General features: G+C 45.6%; 2 pseudogenes; both read right to left on the minus strand.

Annotated features, from left to right (window-relative positions):
* LOC102840986 overlaps positions 1 to 1,373 on the minus strand; it is a 26,667-nt pseudogene extending 25,294 nt beyond the window's left edge.
* A 192-nt stretch (positions 1,374 to 1,565) lies between these two features.
* LOC102841370 lies at positions 1,566 to 9,780 on the minus strand (annotated as a pseudogene).
* Positions 9,781 to 11,118: the final 1,338 nt, after the last annotated feature.

Here is an 11,118-nt window from a genome sequence, read left to right on the forward strand (position 1 = left end):
AACAACAACATTACTAAAGGATGGTTGCAGTTGTTTCTCATTTTGAGTTGTGCACCATCCACAAATGAAGGTCCCAAAAGTTTTACTCCATTCGCATCATCGCTGTCAACTCTACTCTGAGGCAGCTTTTCCCCAGTCATATTTTTATTGCCTTCCAACCTGAGGTATTAAATCTGGCAATATTCTTGTGCTAATCATGATGTTTTCATTCCCTGGCACTATATGTGACAATATTCCACCGCTGTTCATAAGGTTTTCAGACGCGAAGCATTTGGAAGTCGTCTGCCTTTCCCTCTTCCTGGACCATCTTAGTCTGTAAGCTCAGATGAAACCTGACCATCATCATGGGTGACCCTGCAGGTATTTCAAACACCAATGGCATAGCTTGCAGCATCAAGGTAATGTGTACAACAAACTGACAGATGACTGATTCAATGGAGATACTTAAAAAAGATTTGGAGAGAATTAACCAATACCTCTAAGGTTTTGGATTTAATTTTGAAAAAGTCCATTTTTTGCCCTATAAGCAATTTGCACTATTTCTAATCTCTGTATGTTTTCATTGGATTAAGGTAAAGAGCCCTGGTAGGATGAGAGGGCAAGGGTCCCACTCTTCAGAGAATGACAAGGCGTGATGACGATACATCACATTTCTATTCAGCATGTCACAGAGGAACTAAGATCTTTGAAATGGTCGTTGTTGTTGTTAAGTACCATAGAATAAGTTTCAAACCCACAGCGACCCTGAGTAGGGTTTCCAAGGAGTGACTGGTGAGCTTGAACCAAAATGGTGGCAACTCACAAAAATGAATGACCTGTGGACAAATAAAGGTGCTTCTGCAAACACGCTAACGGATCTCTCCTTCACCCACCTCCCTTATCATCCCCCATTCTTAAGATAATGAAGTCACATTCTTTTTAGGGAAATTTGGTTTATTCTGGGGATCCTATGACTGCTTTGATATGCCCTTTACATTTATATTTTGACAGACATGAAACTCTTCATGATTTTTTTTAAAAAACCTCTTTTCTTTCCAATGGTTCATTCCCTTGAATGAAAAAAAATATACTTTTGATTGATTAATCTATTATAGGGCCATTCATTCCCCTTTATTCATCTTCCAAATCTACATATAAATTTAACATTTCTTTTTGCTAAAGGATAGGAAATATACAATTATATTTATAAACTTGAGGAATTTATACTTTACTTGGGTACATAAGGCATGAACTTAAAAAAAAAAAAATCCCCAAAACTTAGATACTGGTTTATGTAAATATTAAGATGTGTTCTTTCCTTCACTCTGAATAAGAACATGCCCTGTGAACCAAAAATATTTGAAGTGTTTACAGTTTGCTACATCTACCGTCATTCTGGAGTCCTGGTGTGGTGCTGTGGGTTAATGCGCTGGGCTGCATGTTTGGTTTAAACTGCAAGGTCTGCGGTTCAAGCTCACCAGCTGCTCCTCAGAAACCCTATACAGTTCACTATGAGTCAGAACCGACTCAATGGCCCTTTGGGGTACAATTCAGGATCAGGAAAATGTCAAGCTACAATTCTTTGGTCAGCACGGCTTGCTCTCAGCCATGCCGGCAAGAAGGCGTTTGTAGTCCAGGGCCCAGCCTTTGTTCCACTTGGGCCGAGTGTTCACTCTGTGGGCTAGCAAATCTAGCTCTGTGGACCCCACCATGACAGGAAGTCTCCTGCCTGAAGGCGCTCACCTCGGTCACTCTGTGGGTCCACATACCCCATGTATATCTATCTGCCTGGCTATGTGGGCTGGGAAGCTGACCTTGCTGTCTCGTGTGTGTATATGGGTTCTACTGCTACCCTCTTCTCTGCCCCCACTTTTCGCCATCCTATGCCGTATCTGGGGTTACAACTTTGTCTATTGGGTCTAGGAGGTCCTCAGTTCGAGGACCTTGAGTTCACGGGCTCCGTTCTATTCCTGCATCATCTTCTTGATGGTAACCAGGTGCCCCCCTGCTCGGAAACTGGTGCTCTTTTTAAGCCTAGTATGACAGGAAAACTGATCAATGTCCTTGTTTGGGCTCCTTACTTGTATGGTCCCACTCCCACAAGGGTACCATGCACCTTATTTGCATTATTAGCAAGTTGTTCAATCTCCTTGGTGGGTCTCAAGCACCTGATTTGAATAGCTCCACCCAATCATTTCATGGGAGTTACAAGGCCATGGCAAAAGAGGCCGTATAATACGACACTGCAGTGGGCAGAGACAAGTCATGCAAAAAGGGATGACTTTATAATTGAAGACTTCAGCCAGTGATGTGAAACACAGACTACCTCCTTTGAATTATGCAGCAACTGACAAAGCATCTTAAAGTTTGGTTCACTGAATATTGTTCTAAAATGAATATCAAGTGTCTTATCTGAAGCATCATGACTTATGACAGAACTCTCTAAAACATCAACCATTGTCATAGGCTTCTCTCCGTGAGTTTGCTGATTCTTGCTGAAGATGTTCCAGTTCATGTGCTGTTTTATTTCGATATAATTTATTTTGATAACTGATGAGGTAGAATGAGCCACAGCCAACACTGTCATGCTTACAGCCTTCCAAAAGTTTCCTTCCTGTGTCTCTGATACCTATTGAAATATTCTTTCTTGGCAAGGTCTTTTTCCATGTTCATCATAAATCTAGCTGCCCACTCTGAGCTCCCAGGTCATGTACGATGATCACTGATGATAAGGTCTATCTCTCCCCATAATGAGCTTACCGGGTCTCTTCATTCAGACAGCTTATCTGACTCTGCATTTATCACCCATATAGCAACCAGAGGTTTCACTCAGGTTTTTCCACTTTGAAGGTATCAGTCTATTCCTGTGCGTCTTTCATGACATAAAATCTGATGTAAGTCATCACTGAGGGCACTACCGCAGTCACTGCATTTGTACGGTTTCTCTACTGTGCAAACTGTTTGGTCTCCTGAGGGTGCATGCATGGCAAAGGTTTGTCCCACCTGGGCTGCCTTCCTATCCGCTGGGAGCCCACAAGTGTTTAATGATGTCTGCACTTGCGCAGCCACTGTATTAACAGGGTTTCCTTCCTGAACTCTACCACTTGTACGTGAGGAGGTAGAACTCTTTGGAAAAGAATTTTCTACCTTGACCGAACTAACACGTTTTTCTCTTGTGTGCAACATTCCCTTGTGATAAACAAAATAAAGCTTGTCCACAATCGGAACATCCGTATGGTTTTTCTCCTGTGTGGGTTCTCCCATGTCTATTGAGGCATGACTTGTCTCTGAAGGCTTTCCCACACTCACTGCATATATAGGGCTTCTCTCCTGTGTGAATTCTCTGATGGTTAATGAGACCAGACTTGTGGGAACATAATTTTCCACATTCAGTACATACAAAGGGAGTCTTTCCTGTGTGAAATCTCTGGTGAGATATGAGGCGTGTCTTCTGGCTGAAGCCTTTCCCACAGTCACTGCATACATAGGGCTTCTCTCCAGTATGAGTTTGTTGAGGTATGAGGACATTGCCCTTCTAGATGAAGCCTTTCCCACACTCACTGCATATATAAGGTTTCTCTCCAGTGTGGGTTCGCTGATGTACAGTAAGATTGCCTTTTTGAAAAAAGCCCTTTCCACAGTCACTGCACACGTAAGACTTCTCTCCGGTATGTGTTTTCTGATGTGCATTTAGCTGTGACTTCCAGAGGAAGGCTTTGTCGCATTCGGGGCACTCATAAGGCTTCTCTCCTGTGTGGGTTCTCTGATGTTCAGTCAGCCTGGACTTTCTGGTGAATGCTTTCTCACACAGACTGCAGCCATGAGGCTTCTCTCCTGTGTGGGTTCTCTGATGTTCAGTCAGCCTGGACTTTCTGGCGAACACTTTCTCACACAGCCTGCAGCCATGAGGCTTCTCTCCTGTGTGAACTCTCTGATGATTAATGAGCCGAGACTTTTTGACGAAGCCTTTTCCACATTCATTGCATACAAAACATTTCTCTCCAGTATGAGTTTTCTGATGAATGATTAGTTGTGATTTCTTGAGGAAGGCTTTGTCGCATTCAGTGCATGCATGTTTCTCTCGTATATGAATTTTCTGATGTTCAGTGAGCCTGGATTTTCTAGCGAATGCCTTCCCACATACACTACATCCGTGAGGTCTCTTGCCTGTATGAACTCTCTGATGATCAACGAGGCGAGACTTCTTGATGAAGCCTTGCCCACATTCACCGCATATGTGAGGATTAGTTATTTTGTGAGTTCTTTGATGCTTCATGAATTGTGACTTGGTGCTTAGGGGTTTTCCAAGTTTTGAAAATTCAGTTTCAGTATGAAATTGTTCATGTTTATTATGGAGAAAAGATTTCTCACCTCCACTAAGCTCATGAGGATTCTTTACTTCATAGCTTCGGCTCCTGTTGACTGAACATAAATTTGATTTCAGTGACTTTCTACAGAAGTCAAATAGACCACGATTTTGTCTTAAAGGAAGATGAGTTTTCCTCTGATAAACAGTATTTCCACATGCATTACCAGGCCTCGTTCTGTTCTCTTCAGACATCTTTGGTTTTGCAGGCACCCCTGCAAATGGTCATCAACTGTCTTGATTTCTAGAAAAGAAAAGAAACATGATGACTTCTGTGAGCAAATGATGTCTCTGGGTGTTGAGAATGGTGAATGTGAGCGGAGAATGTTGGCGGTGAATGTGGGAGCAGGCGGTGAATGTGAATGGTTAATGCGGGTGGTTAATGTGAACAGTTAACGTGCTTGGGTGCTGACCAAAAGGCTGGAGATTTGTGTGCACTTCAAGGCACCTTGGGATAAAGGCCTGACAATCCATTTCTGAAAACACTGGTCCCTAAAACCCCTTTGGCGCACAGTTCTACTCGGGTCCACATGGGGCTGCCAGGAGTCAGACGTGAACTGACAGTAACTGGTTAAGTTCCATGAGCATGACACAGAATAAAACACGACATCACAGACAAGCTTTGTGTAGACTGGAGCTTTTGAAGGTAGAAGCAGTCACCGTAGAATCAAGGTTTGACCATTAAAAATGATCAACTATACATTTGGCTCCATTTAGAAGGGAGAAAACCAAGTCACTATTAGCCCTGGACCATAGATGTTGGTGTGGCACTGTGGGTTAATGTGCCAGACTGCAAAGCCATTTGAACAGCAAGGATGGCAGTTCAAGCTCACCAGTTTCTCCTTGGAAACCCTATACAGGGTAGCTATGGGTCGGCACCGACTAGATGGCAGTTAATAACAACAACAACAACAACAACATAGATGTTGGAGGGATACTTTTTTCAAAATGATGAGGGAGACATTCATACATCCCCGCATCCTTATTATAACAAGTACGTATGTTCTGTGAAAAGGTTTCTATATGTTATGTTCCTATAACCTTATCACCAGCACAGCATTTGTCTGTGGACTTCATCATCTACTGACCACGCTTCTTCTCCTCTTCCCAACCTGGAGAGTGCATACAGTTTTCCAGCTAGAGACCCTGTTCATGGGAAATCACAGAAGACTGAGGCTCACTGTGGTGGGGTGGATCGCTTTTATATGGCCTTTCTCACCACGATTTCATAATTCCCATCAGTGATTGGATGGGATCATGCAAACAAGGTGTATGGAACCCTAACAAGGGGTTTGGTCAGTTTTGCCATCCCACTAGGGGGTCCGTGGTCATGTACAACAAAAAGACGAGTTCGGAGTGGAGCGTGGCATTTGGGCCCAGGATCCCTGCACTGAGAGCCCCCTAGACCCAGAATACAGAGTGAGAGCTGGAACACCGGGCATGGCGAGGGTGGCGAGAATCAGTGGCAGAGAATCGGCAGCAGCAGAATCAGGAGCCTGCAAGGAGAGAGCAGATGGGCTTCCTGGCCCCGAAACAAGAAAGCTAAGAACATCCAGGAAGGAGGTTCATTGGCCGAGAGGGGTGCTGACGTGGAGGAAGGGAGCGGAGTACTTTTGGGCAGGCCTGCTGGACAGTGGGGTGCCTTCTGGCATTTGTGGGTTCCCTGACCCACACAATGACAGAGTGGACAGCCTGCATGCTCATGTTTACTGGCAGAGTGGGGTGCCCCTGGGACCTAACTGGAATTCCGGAGTTGTTGCAACACTTCCCAGTGAGGCAGAGGCGGGGCTTAGGGTCCCAAGGAAACCCCTTGGGGCAGCTCTCCTCTCCTCCTAAGAGGCCCTGAGGCCCAGGGGCCAAGGGCCTGCAGGAAGAGCTGAGACGAGGCGGTCCTAACTGAAGAACTAAATCCTGAGCCCTTCCTGATGCTGGATTATAATCTGTTAACACAAACCAAACCCATTGCCATGGAGTCGACTCTGACACCCACCTGCCCTGCAGGACAGAGAAGAACTGACCCATGGGGTCTCTAGACTGTAAATCTACAGAATCAGGCAGCCACGTCTTTCTCCCGTGGAGCAGATGGTAGTTGGAACAGCTGGCCTTCTGGGTAGCAGCTTTAACCACTGCAGGCCCGGGGATCCTAGAAAACTCCCGAAGTGTAAGGACTCACGTGGTATGTGAGACCCAGCAGAGGAGAGGGTCATGGGAGGGACAGTCGGTGTCCGAACTGGTAAAGGAGACTGGAGAAAGGAGGTCTGTCTGACGTCTGCCTCACAGGAAGCAGCCCTGGGCTGTTGTTCCTTTCCTTGGCCATGTGACACGAGGGGAGAGACAACCCCACCATGACACTCGTACACTCACAGAACTGGGCCGCGCTCTGTCATCATGGGCGAATGTTGTGACCACGTCCTTCACAGGTCTGTAAAATAAAGTCTTTGCTCTCGGGATAGGGCACGCTATACCCGCTTATCTGGGGCCAGATAAACCCTGGGACAGCGCCTTAGGATAAGTACTTGACTGCTAACCACAAGGTCACAGGTTCAAACCTACCAGCAGCTCCTTGGAAACTGTTGATATGAGTCAGAACTGACTTGATGGCACTTAGCATCAACCTGGGGCCAAAGAGGAGACCGAGAAGCTGCCACTTGAAGAGTATCACAGACAGACCAATGCTTTAAAAACTGAGAAGGCAGAGGTCCCAGGCTGGGCACCCTCAGAGAGACACAGTGGAGCTGTCCTCACCCAGGGACATCAAGTGGCTGTAGTTCTCCAGCATCACGTGCCGGTACAGGGCCTTCTGAGCAGGGGCCAGGAGCTGCCACTCCTCCTGGGTGAACTCCACAGTCACGTCCTCCAGTGTCAGCGAGTCCTGTAATCACAGGGTCCCGGTTAATAGGAAGTGTTTCTCTCTTACTGATAAGATGGGACGAGGACTGAATGCTTCTGCCGATTCCCCCACAGAGGCTGCACCGATGCCTCAAGGAACTCTTTTGGTTCTGTTGTTTAAAATACATACCACAGGAGGAAACAATCTACAAAAATATCCTAATGGGACGGTACAGTCATCCATTTGCCCAGGGAATCAGAAGAGCATGCAAGCTGTCATGAAATCCTCTAGCTAAACTTTCGCAAAATCTAGTTTTGAGCATTTATATGCCAGTCACTAAATAAGTTCTGGCCCAGGATTGGACATTGTTTCGTTCTGTTGTGCATAAATAAGATCGCTATGAGTCAGTGCCGACTCGATGGCACGTAACAACAACAAAATAAATTCTGGAGTCCTGGTGTGGCGCTGTGGGTAATGCATCAGACTGCAAAGTCCTTTGAACTGTAAGGTTGTAGGCTCAGGCTCACCAGCTATTCCTTGGAAACCCTATACAGGGTCGCTATGGGTCAGAATCGACTCGACGGCGCTTAACAACAACTTATAAAGGAAAACTAAGAAGATTAAGCTCTGATTACTCAGCAGAAATCATGCAGGCAAGAAGATAATGGGTGGCTGATGTTACAGGAGTTTTGATGCCATCCTCCCACCAAGCAGTTTTGCCCTGAGGGGTCTCAAAGCAGGCCTACATGGGCAAGAGCTGACGGCTGCGCTGCACTGAAGCAATGAGATTTTGCCTACATGCTTCCTGATCAGGATTTGCAGCCGCTTGGTCCTGATCCCAAGCTGTACCCTGTCACCATCACCTGTGAGTTCGGTGTAGCCACCACTAGGGAGTCTCAAACCCAGCATAGTGGTGGAGTGTGCCGTGGGGAGGAAGGCGGGTGCAGAACTGGCTCTGGGCTAATCCTGGTCATTACACACCGTGGATTCAGAGTTTCCACGGCTGCTACCGTAACTTCACGGTTTCACACCGATTCGGCCAGCTTTCTCTTCTGTTACGATTTTCTTTCGCTCTGCACTTTTTATTGTGCGTTAAGTGACGGTTCACAGAGCAGATCCTAAATTTCACACTCAAGAAGTCGTGTGCTTCCTTTCATGGCAATGATTATAATCCCGTCCCTGTACTGTGACTTTATCTACTTCCTTGCCCACCTTCTTTCCCAAGCCTTCTGAATTTTGTCCTCAGGTACATGCTGCCCTTATGATCTGAAATGGTTGGCCATACCGTACTAGTGTCGTGGTCCTCCCTCCATACCTATCCACTGCTAGGCTGACAGTTGAGCCATGAGGGTGAGTTCATCTCCGGACCTGAAGGGTGAGCAGCCTCCTCTCATACAGGACCTTTGAAAGTGATGCAATCCTCCCATTTCCTTTAGACAGTCTAGGCTTTATTCCTAAATGAACCTTAACTGCTACATGGTTGGGTCCATGGGTCACCTAGCTGTCTCTCCCTGGAGAAATCTGTTTACTGAGTTCTCTTGGTCTAGTCTCACAGGGGTTTCTGAGAAGCCGGGGAAGAAAGAAATGTAGGAAACCTGATTTCACGAGAAGGCTGGAGTTAAGGCTAAGGACACCATCCACTACATCACTTCTAGGAGGAATGATCAACAGAAATCTCCGGAGACTGCAATGCCATGATATACTGATAGCCTCCAAGGAGCTGGTCTGGTTTCTCCTCAGAGTCAGTTCAAACCACATGACTTGTTATGACTCTCTGGTTCAGACGATCGTCAGAGAAGTGAGATGTGAGGGACGCTAGACACTGACAGGTAATGTAACCGACAGGATGTACCGATCACACACGTGTCATGGTCTGTCATTTAGGGTGAACCCTCTGACGAGCTGTGAGCATCTCAGAACCCCACCCTCCTGTCACGTCCTCTGTTCAGCTCTGAGTCCAGCCGCTCACACAGCACTGCTTGCTCTGGTGGTGCCAGTGGTTACGTGCTCAGCTGCTCACTGAAAGGCTGGTGGTTCGAACGCACCCAGTGCCTCCGATGGGGGAAAGGTCGGCTTCTGCAAAGATTCTAACCCAGCAAAGCCAGTGGGACAGCTCTGCTCTGCCGCACGGGGCTAATGACGGTTGAAATGGGCTCAGGGGCAGCTAACAACGGCCACATGGAGCTAGGTACCAGGACAAGTTAAAAGGACACCACCCTTCAGACTGCCAAACAGGCAGACACCAGCTGCAAGTTGGGGGTCCACACAGTACATTCACTTTGTAGCCTCTTAGGGGTGGTCTGGGGTCCTTCCCTAAGACACTTAAACTCTTATTTATTTATTTTTTTTAAGAGATTATATTTCATAAGCTGAGGGCAAAGACCAACTTCTTTGGGGAAAATTAATGTAACCTCCACAACAATATATTCCAGATCCTACTTTGCCTTGATGTTGAAATTAGCATGTAAGCTTATTTGTGCGCAAATCCTGATTTACCAATTGATATTTTCCCATTTACTGCAACTGACTTTCAAAGACCTCTACAAGTCAATCAGAGAATGACATGGAAATGAAACAAACCAAAAGTCACCTGGTTCTTGATCATTTTCTTCTGTGATCATGAGACAACCAATAATTAGGATGCTGTGATTTTAATCTCTCTTGATTTGCCCTAAATTTCTGGTTAGAAATCTCAGTCTATGGCCAAGGGTATCCCAGGAATCCAATGATCCCAGAACAAGTACATCACTTTCCTTGATGCAGCTTGATCCTGGAGCCCGGGCCTGTGGGTTCAAAAGTAAATACATATCAATTTTTAATTTTATTGTGGTAAAATACATTCAAACAAAAAGTTTACCATTGTAACCACTTCTAAGTGTACAATTCTTTAAAAAAATAATAATAAATTGCATGCTTAAAAACATTCAGGAGTGTGGTGGGTAAGCACTGAGCAGGGAACCACAAGGTCGGAGATTCAAGCCCACCAGCTGGTCTGAGGGAGAAAGATGAGACATTCAGCTCCGGCAAAGATTTACAGCCTCAGAAACCCTATATAGGATTGCTATGAAATCAGAACCAACACAAAGGCACACAACAACAACAACAACAAGTCTACAATTCAGTCACAGTAGAACATAAGTCTTTTATCACCCCTAAGCAGAAATTTAGTACCCATTCTTTGACTAGAATTGAAAATCAGGATAGACTCATGCTTCTAAGGACAAATGATTTTTGACAAGGGTGACAAGAACACTCAATGGGGGAAGAATAGATTTGTTTTGTTTTTTTAAAGTGTTATTCTGAATTGAGTAATAGTTGACATAGGAGAACACTGGTTATACACTCATCATTTCATTGCAATGATTACAATCCCCTCCGTGCATCATCAGTCAACAGTATTTGCTTCTCTTCCCTGTTTTTTGGGGGCAGGGAGGGATGTACACTAAGACACTCAGGGATATCACTTAAACAGCCACAGGGCACATTCTGCAAGCCTACCTCCTGGCCACCAACCAGCACACAGCCTTTCTCTTTCCATGAGTCCTCAGCTGCTCCCTCTCTCGCCATGCCCTCATCTCTGCCTCCATCTCTGGTGTCGCTGCTTCTGTGGATAAGGTCCCACATTCCACTCGTGCTCTTCTCTCTTGATGATCCTAGGGTCCTCTGTTTCTGTACTGTAAGATTAACTACTTCCCATCTTTTTGTTATACAACTTCTACCTTTGTAGTTGTGACTGTCACAATTAGTCATGATAGCAATTACTCACTATGAAATCATAAGAATCTTATCCCCATCTCTTTTCACCAGATCTGTCTAGGCAAGATGGAAACTAAGAATGGTCTTTGTAATCACGGGGCTCATTCACAAAACAAAACCTAAGGTCATTGAGTTGATTCAGACACACAGTAACCCTATCGAACAGACTTGAATTGTCCCCAGAGAG

Source organism: Chrysochloris asiatica, unplaced genomic scaffold (genome assembly GCF_000296735.1).
Source record: "Chrysochloris asiatica unplaced genomic scaffold, ChrAsi1.0 scaffold00116, whole genome shotgun sequence".
In the NCBI taxonomy this organism is placed as follows: domain Eukaryota; kingdom Metazoa; phylum Chordata; class Mammalia; order Afrosoricida; family Chrysochloridae; genus Chrysochloris; species Chrysochloris asiatica.